Raw genomic sequence first — 20,607 nt, 5'->3', positions numbered from 1 at the left:
TACATCATCAATTAAATAATTTACAGTAATACAATTGCATCCTGGCTTACTTCTAAATTCAAAGCTATACACAGCTTAAGGGTTCTTACTATTAACTTCTACTTTTTAACACTAAAAAAAAAAAAAAAATCACCACTTATATGCCCTTAAGCCTAATACAATTACAAATACATAGCACTATATACATTCTTCAGCTAATACAACAAAATTATTCATAGCCAAACAATTACAAACTAATATCTTTGCCTAAATTTATACACAAACATTTCAAAAATACCAAAAACTTTACTCTTTAGCATCTTTACAAAATTCAACTGCTGTTCCCTCTAGCAACCACAAAATTAACTTTGTACTCTCCTAAAAATTACTAACTTGTCTTCCAACAGCCACCTTTCTCAACTAAATCACCATTCCAAGTATCCCCCAGAATATTTGAAATTCCCAAGCTTGTGCTCAATTACCTGTTCTGTCCCCTACACCCTCAAAAGTTTCCAACCAGTTTTCTAAATTCTTTGTCTCTTGCCTGCCGCCTGGGCCCGATCCTTTTTTCCTCTTCAGAGTCTCTGTCTATTGCCTACCCGCCTGGGCCCGATCCTTTTTTTCTTTCCAAGTTCTCTGTCTATTGCCTGCCTGCCTGGGCCCGATCCTTTTTTCCTTTTGCTAAAGCGTTCCTTTCATGAATACCAACTTATCCCACTATCATTTAGCTAGGAGGGTGTACTTCTTAACTAGCCCCCACCCTTCTAGTCTCTACTGCGAGCAATTATCTGTACTTTCCCACCGTGGGGGCTACATTCTCATGCATATAACTTTAATTACAACATCTGCAATCAGCCTATCTATTTTAATATAGGCTACAGCAAATATCAAACAGCCTTACAACTACCACTAATCAGCACATAACACAAAATTTACAAAAATCTAATAAGGCTAACAAAAACACTTTACATAAAAATACTTAGGGTCACATAAATTCAAAGCCATCCTCCCAAATTACCTAAATTTATGCCTAGTAACCTACAACCCCCCCTTGAGAATACTCAGCAAACCTTTTGGCTGAGTTTTCTCAAACTCTAAAAACAAAAAACAATTAAACTCTAGAAAGCTGGGGTAATTAATTCCACAATCATCCTCCCCATGAACCCGGCAGGGGTTCGGTTTGTGAGAGCCCTCACCCCCCAACCCAACCGGTCCACATGCTGGGGTTAGTAATGGGGGGGGGGTAATATCATTTACAATCCAAATGGGGGGGGGCAATACATGCTAAAATTTTTATCCAAAACACAGGGCGCAGCCTGTAGAATAAATCCCAAAATCCAATTAACATCACATTTCTCAGCAGGAGTCCCAAATTTCTTCCTGCCAGTGTACAATTCTTTGTTTCTTCACCAGGGTCAGTTCTCAATGTCTTTTTAGTCAGGAATTTCTGGACTTTGGCAATATCAACAACGTGAGTGTTTTTTCTTCTTTTCCACCACCGTCGTGGTTCAGCTTCTACGGGGGAAATAATCAGGACGTGGGGGCTGCAGCGGACGAGGGAGAAATTAGCCAGCACGTTACCTTGTCCTTTTGTCCTGCTATTTAAAAGCACAATAAAACTAAAAAATAATTAGGCCAATCATCAGTAGAAAAATTCTCCTGATGTGAAGGGGTCTTTTGCAATAAAATCATGGGTCCAGGCAGTCAGTCTCCTGGTTGCAAAATTGGCAGGGCTGCTAGGATCTTTGCGCAGCTCTTCCATACCTGTGAAAGGAGACAGCTAACACATTCCGTTAGTGCCTGGCAGGACTTTGCAGCTCTCATTAGCTTTTTTGGGCCCAGTCAAGCTCTCTTTAGTCTGGGCTGTTCGCCAAGTCTTAGCTGTCCTTGACTGGGGCGAGAAAAGAATGAGCTTTTCTTCGGTTAAATCATTTTGTTCTCTCTCCTTCCCTGCTTGGCTTCTTTTAAACTGTAAATCCTGTGTCAGAACACCCAGCTGTTGCTGCTCATACCGGAGAAGCATAACGGTTTTCCCGGCACTGTCCCAGGCTCAGACCAGCCAGCGTAGGATGCCTTCTCCGGGCTTCTGCCAAAACAACTTACTTGCTTGTAGGTCCAAACGACCTCCGGGGCCACGGCACGAGCCTCTGCCTGCGCCGTGCACTCCAACGTCTTCCCGTCCAGGGCTCGCTTCCAGCGGAGCACCTCCTCGTCCTGTGCCCGAAGGCCGGTCAGGAGGAGCCTCCCCAACTCCCCCTCTCTTCTTAATAAGTGAATCAGTGCAGCAGGGGAGATTCTTTCCCCCTGTCGGTTCATAATGTGCAATAAAGGCTTCTGTGTTATCTTTTCTTCAGCTGATACAGCGGTACTCATGTTAGCTGCTCTGCCCTTCTCCACCGCGGCTTATAGCCGCCCTTCTTCTCCGCGGCTTGTAGCCGCCGCTTTCCTCCGCGACTTATAGCCGCCCCTCTCCTCCGCGGCTTATAGCCGCTCTCCTCAGGGCTCAGGTGCGCCTCTCTTTTCGGACGCCCGGGGGCTTCTCCAGCACTCCCCGCCGCAGCTCCTCCGCTCGCCTCTGGGCTCAGGCTTCCGACACTATCATCATTCGATACGAATCACGTCGGAATCCGGGGGCTTCTCAAGCACTCCCCGCCACGGCTCCCAGCCGCCCGCCTCTGGGCTCAGGCTCCTGGCCGTTCGCCTCTGGGCTCAGGGCTTCTCCGCCTGGGTCAGGCCACCGACACTTTCATTCGATACGAATCACGTCGGGGTCACCATTTGTTGCATCGCAGGCGTACATGAACAAAGCTCAACAGTCAATATGATTGGAAGCAAAGTCATTTATTTCTCTCCAGCATGCTCTTATATACAATTAAGGCCAGGCAATCAAGCAGTTGCTAATTGGTTAATAAGGTACACACAAGCACAGCTGTAACTTCATTGGATAATTGCCATTTTGTACCACCTTCTAATTTATTATCCTGTTTACTGCCTGCTAGCAGATGAGAACTAGCCCGTCCTTGAGTCTGCATATCTAGCTTCCCACACTCTCACCAAAACAACCCCACAACCCCCATCCCCCCAGAACCTCCGCCCCATCCAACTGTCCCCTGACTGCCCCCCGGGACTCCCTGCTCCTTATCCACCACCCCCACCTCCTTACCATGCCGCTCAGAGCAGCGTGTCTGGCAGCCACGTTGGCCACGCAGAGCCAAACACACTGCACAGCAGGAGCGCAAAGCCCCGCCCTGCAGGAGCGCTGCCCGCGCCGTGGCGTGGCTGTGGGGGAGGGGCTAGCCTCCCAAGCCGGGAGCTCAGGGACCGGGCAGGACGGTCCTGTCGGCTGGATGTGGCCCGTGGGCCGTAGTTTGCCCATCCCTGATCAAGGGCATAAACCTATTGAGTCAGCAAGACATGCAGGGGTATGTCTGTGTGCTGAGACCTCCGAGGCTTTTCCATGCCCTGTGCTGTGAAGCGTCTGTTTGGGACACAGGAAGTACAAGCCACATGGCAAAAGGAATATAAAGGGCAGCTGCATCATCTCCATTTTGTCTTCAATCCCTCTTCCTACCTCTGGAGCAACTTCTCTACAAACTGAAGCCTTGAACAAAGGACTGAATGACCCATCCAAACTGTGGATCTGTTCCAGACGGACTTTCAAGCCAGCAACTCACCAATACTGCTAAGAACCTGATATATAGATTTCTGAATGCATCTCACTACTTTCCCATTTAACAACTTTTTTTGTGTCGTGTCTTGTCTTTCCATGCTAAAGGATTGGCTGGCAGTGTGGTCTTTTGGGTAAGATCCAAACCTATAGTGATCTTGTAATGTGGCTGACCGTAGGGGTCAGAAAAACATTTTGTATATGAGCAGAGTTTTTAAATAACCTCTCACTGTACTGGACCTAGGTGCTGATTGGGAGTCGGAGAACTGGAATGCAATAAAAGGGGCTGTGTGATTTCTTTTTTCAGCTTCTCGATAACCTATGTGTGGGATCAGAAGCACAGTTTGTGACAGGTCGGTGAGTTTAACTTCAGTGTTAACCACCAGTTTTGGGAGCATCTGCTCTCCCTTTTTCAGCCTGCCCTGACCCTGGCATTTTCAGTGTGGACTGCCCCAGGCACACCAGCTCACATTAAGCACTGAAGTTAAATTAATAGTGTGGGTTTTTTTTTATGACAGTCTTATCAAATCAACTGAACTCCTTTGTTTTCTTTCATCTGAGCAGGGTTTCCAGTTTCCCAACCTGATGTGATCTCCCATCTGGAACAAGGGGAAGAGCCATGGGTCCCAGACCTCCAGGGTTCAGAGGAAAGAGAGATCCTGAGAGCTCCCTGCACAGGTTAGGAAATATTAAACCAACTCAGAATCTGTAAGTGCCAGAAGGAATCATCTGGGATGCCCTACAATGCCCTTGGGAGGTCTCTCAGTTCAATATTGTCCCTAGCAGGGGTCGTATCCTTAGGGTAAATATAGCTCATGGCTTCCTGTAGACCCTAGCAGACACCAGGCAGTAGCTTCCTCCCTTCCCCCTGTGAATTTGGATGGGATGTGAAGGCTGAATTGATCCCCTCCTCTCTCCTGTTTGGGGAAGAACTTGTGGGAGTTCAGTTTCTGATTTTTATTTGACCTCTTTCCAGTACTTGTATTGGTTTGGCCTTCCCCTTTCCATCCCTGTTTGAGGTTTCTGTCTCTATCACAGCAGGTGACGCAATGGTATGTGAGAAAGAGGAGCAGAATTCTCAGCAGGAAAATGTTGAGCAAGTGGATAAACACAGAGAATTATCACAAAGATCGAAAAGGAATGTGTCCTGGAGTCATAAGCAGGGAAAATCCCGTGACATTCAGCACAGACCAGAAGGAGAGCAGGGAAACCAGCCAGGGGAGAAAGTGGGTAAATGTATTTCCTGTCAGGAAACTCAGAAGGACCTCAAGGAAACCACAACACAACAGGGAATCCTCAGCAAAAAGAGAAAAAATACATGCACTGAGTTTGGGGAAAACGTATGTGATTACTCCATCCTTATAAAGCATCACAGAATCCACACAGGGAAGAGGCCCTATGAATGCACTGAGTGTGGAAAATGCTTCCCTAGCAGCTCAGCCCTTTCTCAACATCAGAGAATCCACACAGGGGAGAGGCCCTATGAATGCAGTGAATGTGGGAAAACCTTCAATTGCAGCTCAAACCACCTTACCCATCAGAGAATCCACACAGGGGAGAGGCCCTATGAATGCAGTGAGTGTGGGAAAACCTTCAGTCGCAGTTCACACCTTATTAGGCATCAGAGCATCCACACAGGGAAGAGGCCCTATGAATGCAGTGAGTGTGGCAAAAACTTCACTAGGAGCTCAAACCTTCTTACCCATCAGAGAATCCACACAGGGGAGAGGCCCTATGAATGCAGTGAGTGTGGTAAATGCTTCAGTAGCAGCTCAGGCCTTTATCAGCATCAGAGAATCCACACAGGGGAGAGGCTCTATGAATGCAGTGAGTGTGGAAAATGCTTCACTGACAGCTCAGCCCTTTCTCAACATCAGAGAATCCACACAGGGGAGAGGCCCTATGAATGCAGTGAGTGTGGGAAAAACTTCACTAGCAGCTCAAACCTTCTTGCCCATCAGAGAATCCACACAGGGGAGAGGCCCTATGAATGCAGTGAGTGTGGAAAATGCTTCACTGACAGCTCATCCCTTTCTCAACATCAGAGAATCCACACAGGGGAGAGGCCCTATGAATGCAGTGAGTGTGGGAAAACCTTCAGTCGCAGTTCACACCTTATTAGGCATCAGAGAATCCACACAGGGAAGAGGCCCTATGAATGCAGTGAGTGTGGCAAAAACTTCACTAGCAGCTCAAACCTTCTTACCCATCAGAAAATCCACACAGGGGAGAGGCCCTATGAATGCAGTGAGTGTGGGAAAAACTTCACTAGCAGCTCAAACCTTCTTGCCCATCAGAGAATCCACACAGGGGAGAGGCCCTATGAATGCAGTGAGTGTGGAAAATGCTTCACTGACAGCTCATCCCTTTCTCAACATCAGAGAATCCACACAGGGGAGAGGCCCTATGAATGCAGTGAGTGTGGGAAAACCTTCAGTCGCAGTTCACACCTTATTAGGCATCAGAGAATCCACACAGGGGAGAGGCCCTATGTATGCAGTGAGTGTGGAAAATGCTTCACTAGGAGCTCAGACCTTATTAGACATCAGAAAATCCACACCGGTGGGAGACCCTATAAATGCAGTGAGTGTGGGAAAACCTTCTGTGGGCACTTAGCCCATGTTAGTCATCAGAGAATCTGCAAGGGAGATCAACAACATAAACACCTCTAGGGCTATCAATACTTTTTTTTCTGTAATAATTTTCCTGATTCCCACATAGTAACTTTTAAAGCTGTTTGAACTGTTTGCAGCATGGTTATCCCTCAGTTTGACCAGATGAGGGGCCCATTTTTGCCTTTTGCAGTTTGCCCTGTTTTGAGGTGGACCCATTTGTCCTTTCTATCAACTCCATTATCCCATGAGTAATTCTAGTGTGCCCTTCCTATCAGGAACCAGGGAGCATCACATTTATACTATTCTTCCTATTTCAAAGTTATTGTTAGTCACCAGTGATACAGATTGTATCATTGCCGCTTGTTCTCACGTTGCTCTGGGTTGTGCTGAAGAGCAGATATAATGGGAATTTTTCAAATTATAGTTAAATGAAGAGGAGCAGGGGCAGGAAAAAAAAGTGTAATTTCAGCCTCTGTGACACTGGAAGGAGATGGGGAGACTCAGAGATTCCCTCCTTCCCCATCACTGCAGAACTGTTACCTTTTGTCTGAGCCATGCAGAGGTTATCATCATCACATTCTATCCATCCACTTCTCAAAGTGTCCTGTGAGGAACAGTTCTCAGCTGTCTGTGCTTGGAGATGATGCTTTGACTTCTTTAATCTCATATCAGAGTCGCTATGACTGGAGATGAAAGTGTCAGAGACCTGGAAGGGGAATTCAAATGGATCCCAAACACAGTGTGCTCATTGGGAGTTTAAATCCCAGGTTCCATCTATTGGTAAAGCCACTTCTGGCAAGGTGAGTGGTTTTGTCTCCCATTATGGTAAAGCTCGGATACTAAAAATTTTGTAAATAACATAACTGGCTATTGAGACAGTGCTGAGTGAAGTATGTTTGAATGGATCAGAGGAGAATGTGATGGGAGAATCTCTTGTCCTGATTCTGAATAATCAGATGTAACCTGCTCTGGAATTTCACTTCACACTTTCATTGCCGTGTATTCTAGCTCTCTGTGATGTGGGTTTCTATCTTTCCTGAAGGCTGTTTGGTCATTCAGTTGGATAGTAGTTCAGTTTGATAGGATGTAGCGCAGATTTACTGGAGAATTTAAGACAAATGACTATTTGCTAAAGTCACCATTTCTCACTTCAGCTTTGCTTTTTCCCCATCCCTGCATGATGTCATGGAGAAGGTTGAGGTGCAGTTCTGTCAGCATTAGAGAACTCTCCAATTTACTGGACAGGCTAACAAAGAAACAGCAGTGATTTAAAATCTCTACTCAGAAATGGTGAACAACAGCAGAACCCCAACTAACTGAAGGAAGTGCATATGATCACAGTGTAGTTCAATTGTTTAAGTCAATATTGTCCCAGATGTTTTGGGGAGAAAATTCCATGCTAAGTGATTTTTGAACTAGGCACAATGCCCAGGTATTTGCTTCCAAAGCCTTTGTAACCCAGGCCCTACAGAAGTTCTTTCCTAGCTAATCTTATTGTATCGGAGATGCTGCCCTTCATGATGCAGATGTTGAGGAAATAGAAGTGGAGTTTTGTTGAATTTATCCTTTGTAGGTGCTAAAAATGTATATCGAATCAAATCAGTTTTGGAAATCTAATAGCTGCAGAAAAATAGCTATTTTTGAATAGAAACTCCAACTCTGGACACTAATGAAGATTGTGATCCAGCCCTGTATCCAGTCCCTTGCCTGGAACTGTGCCACCAAATTAAAGAAAAGCTGGGCATGTTTTGGTAAGCCTCCATGTTTTGGTAAGCCTCACTAACACTGCTGAGATTTGGAGTGGTTTTGTAAAGGATTCTACTTCGGAGAAGTGTAAATTTACCCTAACCAAGACCAAGGATTTGGAAAGAGCTGGGGCTGAAAGAGTCCACACCCAGTTCTTGGTTTCCACCCCAGTAAAGGAAGCTATGGTGACCAGTGATCCAAGGAAAATTGTTTGTACAACTCCATTTCCTAGTTCAGTGTCACTGATTACAGTTCCAAAGGATGCCAGGTTACATTGAGAACAATCATCCTTTACCATTTGGATCCAAAGAGAGAGTGCTTCAAAGGACATTCCTTCCCCATGGATCCCAAACTGGCTCCCTGATTGGGTAACAAGGACTTCAAGGCTGTAGAAATGATGGTAACCAATGAGGCAATGAATGTATCAGGCTCCAATTTCAGACTTCCGGATACTCGCATGTTGAGTTCTGATTCTATGGTTTTGTGTCTGATGCTGTGGCTACACAATAAAGCTGATGTTGGTGCAGCTGCACCAATGTAGCTGCGCTGCTGTAGCGCTGCTATTACAGACGCTTTCAGCCAATGGGAGAGATTTCTCCCATCGGACTTGATTAGTCCAACCCTCGCAAGCGGCAGTGGCTCTTTTGGCAGGAGAAGTTCTGCTGCTGATGTATCGCTATCTACACAGGGGGTTAGGGCTGTGTAACTACATTGCTCAGTGGTGTGGATTTTTCACACATCGGAGTAATATAGTTAACCGATAAATGTCTTTAGTGCAGACCAGACAGTTCTCTCTTGTGTGTTATGCATTTACATCACTTCTCTATCTTCTCTCACTTTGAAAGATTAAAAGTGTGACACGAGAGGTATTTTTCCTCATGATGCAAAGATTCCCACATAGGAGACCCCTTCCACCAACACATACTGCAGAAGATCCTGAGATATATGAACTCACAGAAGTGGTTGGGACAAACCACAACTTGAGCCAAGGTTCAGTTGTTGGCAATGGGCATTAGAAGAAAACTAACTTATATGATAAGAATTTGTGATCTTTGAATATGTTTTTATCATCTATTAAAATGAAATTATTGGTGAAGTTATTGGTTAAAGAAGAAGAGACTAAATGTGTGATAATCTGAAGTATTTTGGAAAACTGAAAGTTGGTTTTTTTTGTTTTGTTTTGTTAGTCATACAGGAAATGGTGGCTAATCTTGAATAGTTAATTTGATTTAATTTACCCATTGTAATATAAAGAGTTCTGGTAGAAAACCTCACTCCAAAGGTTGGGGTGGGAGAATGTGTGAGAGAAAGTGTGTATAAGAGGATATTGGCCCAGTATAGATTTTAGTATTTTGTGTTTTCAAATAGAATTTATTTTGTTTAGTTTCTAAGTCAATTTCTATTCAAAGGAAAGCTACTCGAGGTGACAAGTTGTATAAGTTTTTACCCACTTAGACTGTAAGGGTCACTGTCTTCCCCACTTCTCTAATTTGCAAAGGAAAGGCCTGACATCTGTCACAGGATGTGTCCAGCAGGTAGGACAGCTGCACTCATCAACCATCAATATAAAGAATAAGACCGAAATCCATTGCCTTTCAGGTCAATAAGCCAGCTAAAGGCTGGTCGATGTAGAAAAGCTCTGTTGGCAGAGCCACATCTCTCAGGGGTGTGAAAAGTCCTCTGCACTGAGAGAAGTAGTTAATGTGACCTGAGCCCCAGTGTAGACAGTGTTAGGTTGTCAGAAGAATATTTCCAGTGTTCGAAGTGTAGACACAGCCTTAACATCAATTCCAATTTTGACCCATCTCCCTATGTGTGTGTGTGTGGCAAAATACCTGCCCCTCTGCTTGTTAGCTCAGTCCGTCCTAGCTTCAGAGGCACAGGCTAGGCACAAGGGAAAAAAAACCCTTCTCAATCTCACAAGGCCGGGCTGATTCCTTCTCAGCCAGCCTCCTAGTTCTAGTTTCCTTTCCCCCCCTGGGGAGAATGCCCTCCGTCCTGCAGCGAGTCTCAGAGTTCAGCTGTCCCTCCTTGCTGGCAGCTGCCCTGCTTCTCTCGTCCTCCTTCCCCCCTGGCTTCCTTGTCAGGGAGGGTTTAAAAAGGTCTCTAGCAACTGGGGCCAGCTGAACCTGATTAGTTTCTTCCCAACCCCTGCCCCAGCTGAACCTTATTTTGCTGGCTAAGCCTTCCTGGCTAATTGTTACCCCTCTCCAGGTAGCTAATTGGCCTGAATTTGCCACATATCCCCCCCCCCGCTCAACACTACGGGGTTGGGCCACTTGGGCCGGAAAACAATGTACCCTTGACAGGCCATCCGCATTGCCATGTTGAGACCCGGACCGGTGCCGAACCGTGAAGTGGAAGGGCTGAAGCGACAGGAACCATCTCGTCACTCGTGCGTTCTTGTCCTTGTTCTGGTGCATCCATTGCAACGGGGCATGGTCCGTGACTAGGGCAAATCTCCGTCCCAGTAAATAATAGCGGAGGCTTTCTACGGCCCACTTTACCGCCAGACATTCCTTCTCCACGATGGCGTACTTCCGTTCTCTAGGCAGGAGCTTTCTACTGAGGTAGAGGACGGGGTGTTCGTCATCTCCGACCATTTGGGAAAGCACTGCCCCCAGGCCTACTTCCGAGGCGTCCGTCTGGAGGACGAACTCCTGCCCCCAGTCTGGGGCTACTAGGACAGGGTCTGTGCAGAGGGCCGTTCGTAGATCCACAAAAGCGGCTTCGGCCGCAGCAGACCATTTCACTATGTCCGGGCCCCGAGCCCTGGTCAGGTCCGTTAAGGGGCATGCCCTGGTGGCAAAGTGGGGAATGAACCGCCTATAGTACCCCACGAGTCCCAGGAACGCTCGGACCTGCTTCTTCCGCAGTGGCCGGGGCCACTTCAATATGGCGTCTAGCTTGTTGAGCTGGGGCCTCACCACGCCCCTCCCCACTACATACCCCAGGTATTTGGCTTCAGCTAACCCGATCGAACACTTGGAGGGGTTCGCGGTCAGCCCGGCCCTTCTCAGGGTATCTAATACTGCCTCTACCTTTCCAAGATGCGTCTCCCAGTCGGGGCTATATATGATGACATCATCAAGATAGGCAGCAGCGTACTCCCTATGGGTCCGTAACAGCTTATCCATTAGCCGCTGGAAGGTAGCGGGGGCCCCATGTAATCCAAAGGGAAGAACGGTGTATTGATATAGTCCTTCCGGGGTTGCAAAGGCCGTCTTCTCCTTGTCGGTCTTCGCCAGGGGGATCTGCCAATAGCCCTTGGTAAGGTCCAGGGTAGACATGAACCGGGCCTTTCCTAATCTGTCGATCAGTTCGTCGATCCTGGGTAAGGGGTAGGCGTCAAACCGGGATACCTCGTTCAGCTTGCGGAAGTCGTTGCAGAACCTCATACTGCCATCTGGCTTTGGCACCAGAACCACGGGACTGGACCACTGGCTATGAGACTCTTCAATAACCCCTAGGGCCAGCATCTTCCTGACCTCTTTCCGAATTTCCTCTCTTTTGGCCTCCGGGATCCGGTATGGCTTGACGTGCACCTTCACCCCGGGCTCTGTGAAGATGTGATGGTGCACTTCCGTAGTTCGACCGGGCTTCTCCGAGAACACGTCTTGGTTGCGTTCGACCAGGCTGACCGCCTCGAATCGTTGTTCTGGGGTCAGCTCCCGGGATATTCCCACCTGGTTGGGCCGATCGTCTTTAGGGGGTGGCGCCCCCAACCCCGTTACCAGGGTTTCTCTATCCTGCCAGGGTTTCAGCAGATTTATGTGATAGATCTGCTCCAGCTTCCGGCGACCTGGCTGCCGGACCTTGTAGTTAACTTCCCCTACCGCCTCAATTACCTCATAGGGTCCCTGCCATCTGGCCAGGAGCTTGCTCTCTGCTGTGGGTAGGAGCACCATCACCCGGTCCCCCACCTGGAACTTCCGGGCCTTTGCTTGACGGTTGTAGTAGGTCCGTTGTGCCCCTTGGGCCTTCTCCATGTGTTCGCGTACTAGGGGGGTGACCCTGGTGATTCGGTCTCTCATTTGTAGCACATGTTCCACAATGTTTCTCCCCGGGTTTGGCTGCTCTTCCCAGTCTTCTTTAGCCAGGTCCAGTATGCCCCTGGGGTGCCGACCATATAACAGCTCGAAGGGGGAGAATCCCGTGGAGGCCTGAGGTACTTCCCGGACGGCAAACAGCACGTATGGTAGCAGGGTGTCCCAGTCTTTTCCATCGCAGCTGATCACCTTCCGCAACATGTTTTTCAACGTCTTGTTAAAGCGCTCAACGAGGCCATCGGTCTGGGGGTGGTAGACCGACGTTCGGAGGGTCCGTATGTGGAGCAGGTCGCACAAGTCCTTCATCAGCTTGGAAACAAAGGGGGTCCCTTGGTCTGTCAGGATCTCCCTAGGTATCCCTACTCTGGAGAATATCGGGACTAATTCTTTGGCTATGGACTTGGACAAGGTATTCCGCAGGGGGATGGCCTCGGGGTATCGGGTGGCATAATCCAATACTACTAGGATGTACCGATGGCCCCGGGCTGACTTTTCTAGTGGCCCCACTATGTCCATAGCTATACGCTCGAACGGGATCGCAATGATTGGTAGAGGGACCAGAGGGGCCCGCAAGCATGGTCGGGGCCCATGTAGTTGGCACTCCGGACAGGAGGAACAATACTGCCGGACGGCTGCATAAATGCCAGGCCAAAAAAACCTCTGTAGAACCCGGTCGAGGGTCTTATCCATCCCTAGATGGGCCCCGAACAGATGACTGTGGGCGAGGTCCATTACCGCCCTTTGATGCTTCCGGGGGACCAAGAGTTGTTCGATGACTCGCTCTTGGACCTGGACTACTCTATACAGCAAATCCTTTTTAATCATGTAATACGGTCCTGGTCCCTTAGCTCTTCCCTCCACCGGGACCCCGTTCACCTCGACTACTTCTTTAAAAATGTTATGGTATAGGGGATCATTGGCCTGATCCTGACCAAAAGTCCCACGTGCGGCCCCTATGGGCCCCATTTCGGGGGGGTCCTCCTCCCCCTCTCCCTCAGAGATAGCCTTCGGGGAACCCGGCCCAACAAATGGGCTGGAGTCGGCGGGCCTGGCCCCGCTGTCAGCTGCGCCCCTTCTTTCCCCCACCAATGTAGGCGTCAGGTACCGGGTCAGGATCCTCGTCCCCCTCCTTTTGTCGGCCCTCCGTTCCCTCCGAGGTTTCCTGGGCTTCCCCGGTGGGGAGAACACGTCCTGGCCAAACTCGTGGAAAGCGGGGAGAGGGTCCCCCATCTGGGCCGCCCCTGGGCCCCCAGGGTTCTCCCACCCTTCCTCCTCTTTCCCGGGGAGTAGGCCATCAAATCCCGGGAAGTCCCGTCCGATAAGGACAGGGTAAGGGAGTTTCGGAACGACTCCTACCGTCACCTCGGTGGGGTTTCCGAGCACCTCAATGCATACAGGGACGGTCGGGTAGTAGCCGACATCCCCATGTACACAGGATATTCCCGAGCGCGGGGCCTGGGATAGTTGGCCCGGCTTGACCAGCTTCCCAGAGACCAGCGTAATTGCACTGCCTGAGTCTATTAATGCTGTGGTCCCTATCCCGTTCAGCTTAACGGGCCGAGTGTATCTATGAGGGACCATCGTGTCCCCGACCAGACTGATTAGCCCGCACGGTCCCCCTATTTCCCCTAGTTCGCACTGCATAGGCTCCCCAAGGTTAGGGCATTGGGCAGCAATGTGCCCTAGTTCACCACAGGCATAACATCGGTATCCCCCCTTGGGCAGCCCCCTATTTTTCAGGCTGCCGGGACGCATTCCCGGAGCCCTTCTTCCCCAGTCCTCCAGTCTTTCCGGGCCTGCCGGTGGTTCCTTCACCTCCTGCCTCCCCTCCATTTTCCGGCCCGGGGCTAGGGCGAACGGGGGCCTTGGCGTAGAGGCTGGCCTCTGATATTGGCGCCTCCCTCCCCCGGGGGTCTGAGATAGTTCTTGGGCTGCCAAGTGTCTCTCCACGAGAGCAACCAGATCATCATAAGAGGAGGGGTCGTTTTGGCAGACCCACCCCCGTATGTCCAGCGGCAACCCTCTCATGTATCTGTCCAATACCAGTAGTTCTAATACCTTCTCCGGACCATGGGCCTCGGGGCGGAGCCACTTCCGAGCAAGGTGTATCAGATCGAATAGCTGGGACCTCGGGGGTTTGTCCTCCCGGTACTTCCACTCGTGGAAGCGCTGGGCCCTTATGGCAGGCGTCAGGCCTGCCCTCGCCAGGATCTCCGCCTTCAGCCGAGAGTAATCCATGGCTGCTTCCGCGGGTATGTCAAAGTAGGCTTTCTGGGCCTCCCCGCATAGAAATGGAGCCAGCAGACCGGCCCACTGGTCCTGTGGCCAGGCCTCCCGCCGGGCCGTCCTCTCGAACGCAAGGAGATATGCCTCTACATCGTCCTCTGGTATCATCTTCTGCAAGTAGTTGCTTGCCCGTAGCGGTCGGGTCCCCTGGGCCCCCTGCATCATCGTGGTCAGGGCCTTCAACTGATTCACTACCTCGGTCAGGTTTGCTCGATCTTGGGCTGCCTGGCTCATCAACAGCTGGTTGGTCTCCTGTTGCACCCGTACGGACTCCCGCTGGGCAGCCACCTGCACTCGGGTGGCCTCTTGTTGGGCCGCAGTGGCCTGCATCAGTGCCTTCAGCACATCCTCCATTTTAGAAGAATTTTTTTTTTTTTTTGTGGTCTTCACCCTGCCCAGTTACGGCTTGCCATGGAGCCTCACTCACTGGGCGATCCCACTCCTGACACCATGTGTGGCAAAATACCTGCCCCTCTGCTTGTTAGCTCAGTCCGTCCTAGCTTCAGAGGCACAGGCTAGGCACAAGGGAAAAAAAACCCTTCTCAATCTCACAAGGCCGGGCTGATTCCTTCTCAGCCAGCCTCCTAGTTCTAGTTTCCTTTCCCCCCCTGGGGAGAATGCCCTCCGTCCTGCAGCGAGTCTCAGAGTTCAGCTGTCCCTCCTTGCTGGCAGCTGCCCTGCTTCTCTCGTCCTCCTTCCCCCCTGGCTTCCTTGTCAGGGAGGGTTTAAAAAGGTCTCTAGCAACTGGGGCCAGCTGAACCTGATTAGTTTCTTCCCAACCCCTGCCCCAGCTGAACCTTATTTTGCTGGCTAAGCCTTCCTGGCTAATTGTTACCCCTCTCCAGGTAGCTAATTGGCCTGAATTTGCCACAGTGAGTTACTCGTATGGAGGGCTGAGCCAGCTGTTCGATCACCCGGTTCCTCAACTGTAGCTACAGCTCTGAGTGCCCATGAATGCAAAGACTGAGAGAAATGGAGAGTTCCAGCCATTGTCATTTTAGTATCTTATTGTTCCTCTCTCTGTTTTTTGTGCTGGCCTTTCTGTTCTATCAGGGGGTGACTGTATAGCTCAGTGCATCTGTGACAAAAGCTCATTGGTGCCAATTGGCAAAGGGGTCACTGTTCTTCACAAGCAACTCCTGTGTCAGACCTGACAAACTCGCCACACCTAATACACTGCTTTTATGATATTTATCCAGGAAGCATAGCAGTGAGATCTCTGCTGAAAGCTTATAAATTATTGATACTCCGAATCACTGCGAGAGGTGTGTCCGAGGCATGGTTAAGGAGTAATGTGAGTACATGGAAAATTATGCCCATATGGTATTGTTGTGAAAGTGAGTCACCCCAATCATAGGTCTTGTTGGGAACGGCCCATTCAAGTGGGAGGGAATTGGCACCTGTTCCTTGCTAGCCAGTTATGTGATGTATTGCTCCATTGTCAGCCTCTGCACCAACCCAGAAAAGCCAATAGAAAACCATCAAAGACAAATTATAGACATCGAAACCCTGTGGAAGTGACAAGGACAACATGAGACTGAGGAGATCGTCCTTTCTGTGAATAAAGACAAAAGACTGATTCAGTTCATAGCAGGGTGGAGAAAAACACTCTGGGTCCATTCACCAAGGAGATTCCTAATGACCAGTGGTGCTTCATGAAAGGCAGGGCCGTGGCTCCTAGGGACTAGGAATCAGTGAAATTGACTGAAGTGTGAGGTGAGACTCTACTTACATAGGAAAGGTAACTATTAAAAAGTGTAAGTTGCATTTTCTGATTTTGTTTAGTTGGTAACAATTGGTTTCCATCACTCTCATTTGTTTGTTTAAATCTCTATCGGTTGTTAAGTAAATTTCTGCTTGTTCGATAACTATACTCAAGTGCTGTGTGAGATACAGTAGCAGTGGTCCACAGTAAAACTAGTAACCTGGGATATACCATTGCTTTGGGCAGAGAGAATCTGGGATTTCTCTGAGTATCTGGTGACCCGGGCTGGACCCCAGAGGGGGACACATTGAAGGAACTCAGGGGTTAGGGTGGCTGCTGTAGCTCAGAGGAGGGTCCTTGAGTGCCTGATGGGTGGGTGAGTTTGGTCACTAACATCCAGCTGCCAAATGCAAAACTCCCTCTTCCTAGTGGCAGGTGGCAACAAGGAAACTCTCAGCCCTCAGCTCCCTGAGAAGGGTCACAATATGTCTCTATGTTGATTCACCTGTCAAATTCACACAGGGAAAGCTCCCTATAGCATAAAACTCTGCCATATGAAATCATGGAACATGTGCTCTTCACTCTGTGAAAGCATGTAAAGAATCCAAGCGCTGGAGGACAGGGTTTGGGTCCAGAGTGACCCAAATTGGAGGATTGGGCCAAAAGGAAGGAAGAATCCCCTGCACTGTTACAGCCTGGGGACCGACTGGCTAAGCAGCAGTTCTTCAGAAAAGGACCTGGGGATTACAGTGGATGAGAAGCTGGATATGAGTCAACAGCACCCTTGTTGCCAAGAAGGCTAACAGCAGATTGGGCTGCGTTAGTAGAAGCATTGCCAGCAGATTGAGGGAAGTTTGTTCATTTCAAACCTTCAGCTTATTCATTTCATGTGGTGACCCCTCCTAGTTCTTGTGTTATGAGAAGGAGTAAATAATACTCCCTTCCTTGGTCCTTTAAAAGATATTATGTGACCCCCCTCCCCCTTGTGTCTCATGTCTTGGGACCAACATGCAGGGCTGCCTCCAGACCCCAGCGCGCCAAGCGCGAGCTTGGGGCAGTGTGCCGTGGGAGGGCGGCAGGCGGCTCCGGTGGACCTCCCGCAGACGTGCCTGCAGAGGGTCCGCTGGTCCCACGGCTTTGGTGGAGCATCCGCAGGCACGTCTGCGGGAGGTCCACCAGAGCCGCTGAACGAGCGACCGCCAGAGCGTCCCCTGCGGCGTGCTGCCCTGCTTCGGGCGGCGAAAATCCTAGAGCTGCCCCTGCCAACATGGATACCAGGGGCGGCTCCAGGCCCCAGCACACCAAGCACATGCTTGGGGCAGCATGCCACGGGGGGCACGTCTGTGGGAGGTCCACCAGAGCCGCGAGACCGGCGACCAGCAGAGCGCCCCCCCCCGCGGCGTGCCACCGTGCTTGGGGTGGCAAAATGGCTAAAGCCACCCCTGATGGATACAACAACACCGCAAACAACAAAGTTCAAAGTAAATGCACATGGGAGAAGCATCTTGTGTTTCATTCCTTATGTCCTAGTCCCATCGTGTGGCCATTTCCTTTTCTTCCTTTCTGTCAAAAGCTTTGGTGTTTTGCACAGAAACATTATTTCCCCAGGAGAGACTCAGGAGTGAGGGCTGCATTCCTGTACCAAACAGTCCCTAGAAGGGGGCAGACAAAGGCCTTTAGGACGAGGCGTCCGTCACTGTCAAAAAATCATCTCTCTCCTGTGGTTCCGTGGGCAGCAGGAGCAGCCGCAGCTTGGTGGCCCCTGGCAGCACTCCTGGGGTAGCCGGAGCATGGTAGCTGGTGCTCATTATCCATCAAGTAAATCAAAACACTTCCCCCTGCAAGTGGATTTAGCCCAGGACCCTGAGAGTCAGCAGCTCTTACACCCCCCAATGAGCTCTCTGGTCAGGTGTCCTAGCGCCGGAAGCCTCCTGTTTAGATCCTCAAATAGCATTTTTGCACCGGGGGGGGGCTGAAATTTTGGACTGGACATTGTAGCTCCCCCGTTATTTTATTGAATTGCTTCAAAACAGCAAGTGTAGAAAGTCTCCGAAGTGCCAGGCTCTCTGCCATGGAAACAGCTGCTCCTGCTCTCCAGGAGTCTGTGCGTTCCACCCAACAAAGTACAAACCTCTGCACTGAAGGGGGGTCAGACAGTGACGGTAACACAAATCTTCCCACTATTAACCCAAGTCCCTTCCTTTCTTTAACCCAGGACGTGCCAGTCAACTGTTAGCCATGGTGTTATCTTCATCTTAAAATACCTCTCAGGACATTGAACAGAGGAAGTGAAACCCCCTCCCCCAAATGGCTCCCTGTTAAGGAGTTGTACCGTACCTGCCCTTGGAGACTGTCTGGTTTTATATCCTTAGAGCTTTTTCTCTTCAAACCCCTTATCCCAATCTATGGGCCACCTCCGCATTTCAGAGTTTAGAATTTATTCTCCTCACCCTCGTATGGCACTTTCCATCTGAATTAGACAAAGTGAGTGGGGGAAGCTCCATGGCTAATGAAAACCGATGCTTTGGGTGAGGCCTGAACTCATAATCCCAGCAGTGCGCCTCCCTCACTAGCCAGGTGTGCCCCTGTAGGTGCTTCATAGACAAGTTTGGGAAGTAGGGTAGTTACCTGTGTCTGTGATTAACCACTTTGGTGACCTAATTGAGAGGCTGATGGTTCAAACCCAGGTGAAGATAGAGGTAGGTTTTTTTTTAGTGATGAGACTCCAGTACATTTTAATAGGCAGTAAAACGCCTCAATTCTGGTCCAGCCTCATTGGGCAAGCATAAGTGGTGTTTTTGCCAGATGCATTGGTGGTATAGTGGTGAGCATAGCTGCCTTCCAAGCAGTTGTCCTGGGTTTGATTCCTAGCCAATGCAGTGATGTGATGTTTTCTCTGCTGGGAATGGGTTTAATTTCAGTCACATTGTATCAGTTTAGCAATGGAAGGAGAGAATCAATGTGCTGCAGGTCATTCAACACCCAGTGGAGGAAGAAAGGGGCGGGACTATACAATGAGCAGGTGGAGTCATCCTGGTATTACAATGTTTGGTTTATTTTTTTTTCCTTTACTTCCCTCTCCCTTTTAGACTCATAGCCTTTAAGGTCAGAAGGGACCAGTGTGATAATCTAGTCCGACCTGCTGCACCTCTCAGGCCAAAAGACCCCACCCACCCACTCCTGTAACAGACTGGGGAGGGGAGGCAGCTCTGTGCACTGCCCCTACCCCAGGCAGCACATGGAGGCCCTCTGCTCCCCTCCCCCCATGGGTGTGCAGTGATGTGCCAGCAGCACTAAGGTGGCTCCCTGCCCACTCTGCCTCCATCCCTCCGTGCCACTCCCAGAAATGGCCGGCATGTCCCAGCATCCCCTGGGGTGGGGGGAGTGTCTCCATGCACTGCCCCTGCCCCGAGTCCCAACTCCGCAGCTCCCATTGGCCAGAAACTGCAGCCAATTGGAGCTTAGGGGGCAGCGCCTGCAGGCAGTGGCACACGGAGACCCCCTGGCCCCGCCCACCTAGGAGCTGCTGCCAGAGGGTTGTGTGTACCGGTCACTTTGGGAGCTGCAGTGCCCAGGGTAAGCGCCACCCCTCCTGCACCCCAACCCACCCCCCCCCAGTGCAGCGCCATCACCGCGCACCCAAATTTCCTCCCAGAGCTTTGCTTGTCTTCCTTTCACCCAGAACCGTCCTTCTCCTGGGCTGCAAGTAGCCATCCCTGGGAAGCCAAGAGGCAGGCACAGGATTCTACCTCCCAGCAGCCAACCGCACCACCCCAGGCTTTGCAGAACGACTGGTGACGCTCTACTAACCCCACTTAGCTGCACTGAGGCGCTTAGCTTCTGCCCTGCCTTCCTCTGCTCGACTTTCCTCTTTTGCCCCATTCCTGCCTCACTTCCTCCTTTGGCAAGTCACACAGAAGAGCCGGCCACCATAGGCCAATCTCCAAGGGCAGAGGAGACCAAGCCACAAGGCTTCAAAAGGTGACTGGCCAAGATCCTCTAGCTTTCCCCTGCTGATGCCAAGGCTTTTTCTCAGCTCATTTCACCACCCTCTGCCATGCAGGGGTTGGGGTTATCGCAGGTGTTACCCAAAATTGGGCCAGCTAGTCAGCGTAGGGAGCACTAATGACCCACCAGAGTTTGGCAGAAAGCAGCACGTTTATTATATTGACAGCTAAGCTCAAAAGAAGGGGGGCAGGGTGTCACACACTCACGCCCAGGACAGACACAGCACTGGAGATGTCAGGATTCTGCAAGGTAAGTGTCCCACAGGGCCGTGATGGATGGTGCGATGAAGGTAAGTCTTCCTGAGGCACAATGAAATGCAACACTGTGAACCACTGGCCAGGCGGTCCGGGCAAAGGGCATTCACTGGAGGTACAAGCTTGTGAGTGCTCTCCTGAGCACAGGGCCCCTTCCCCTTTTAAGGTCCTGCACCTCATGGCCTGTAACTAGAGATGACTTGGCTGCATCTGGTTGGTCACACTCCACCTTGGGCAGTGTCCATGCTCTGGGTGTGTGAGTGCTGCCTAATTAACATCCCAAACACCTTGTCTACCT

General features: G+C 50.1%; 1 non-coding gene across 1 annotated transcript; it reads left to right on the top strand.

Moving 5' to 3' along the window:
- Positions 1-18,854: 18,854 nt before the first annotated feature.
- Positions 18,855-18,926, top strand: TRNAG-UCC. Its single transcript has one exon. It is a non-coding gene; the product is annotated as a tRNA-Gly (tRNA).
- Positions 18,927-20,607: the final 1,681 nt, after the last annotated feature.

Source organism: Mauremys mutica, unplaced genomic scaffold, assembly GCF_020497125.1.
Source record: "Mauremys mutica isolate MM-2020 ecotype Southern unplaced genomic scaffold, ASM2049712v1 000453F_np12_subseq_1:81292_obj, whole genome shotgun sequence".
In the NCBI taxonomy this organism is placed as follows: Eukaryota; Metazoa; Chordata; order Testudines; family Geoemydidae; genus Mauremys; species Mauremys mutica.
This window is presented reverse-complemented; position numbering and strand designations above follow the sequence as displayed.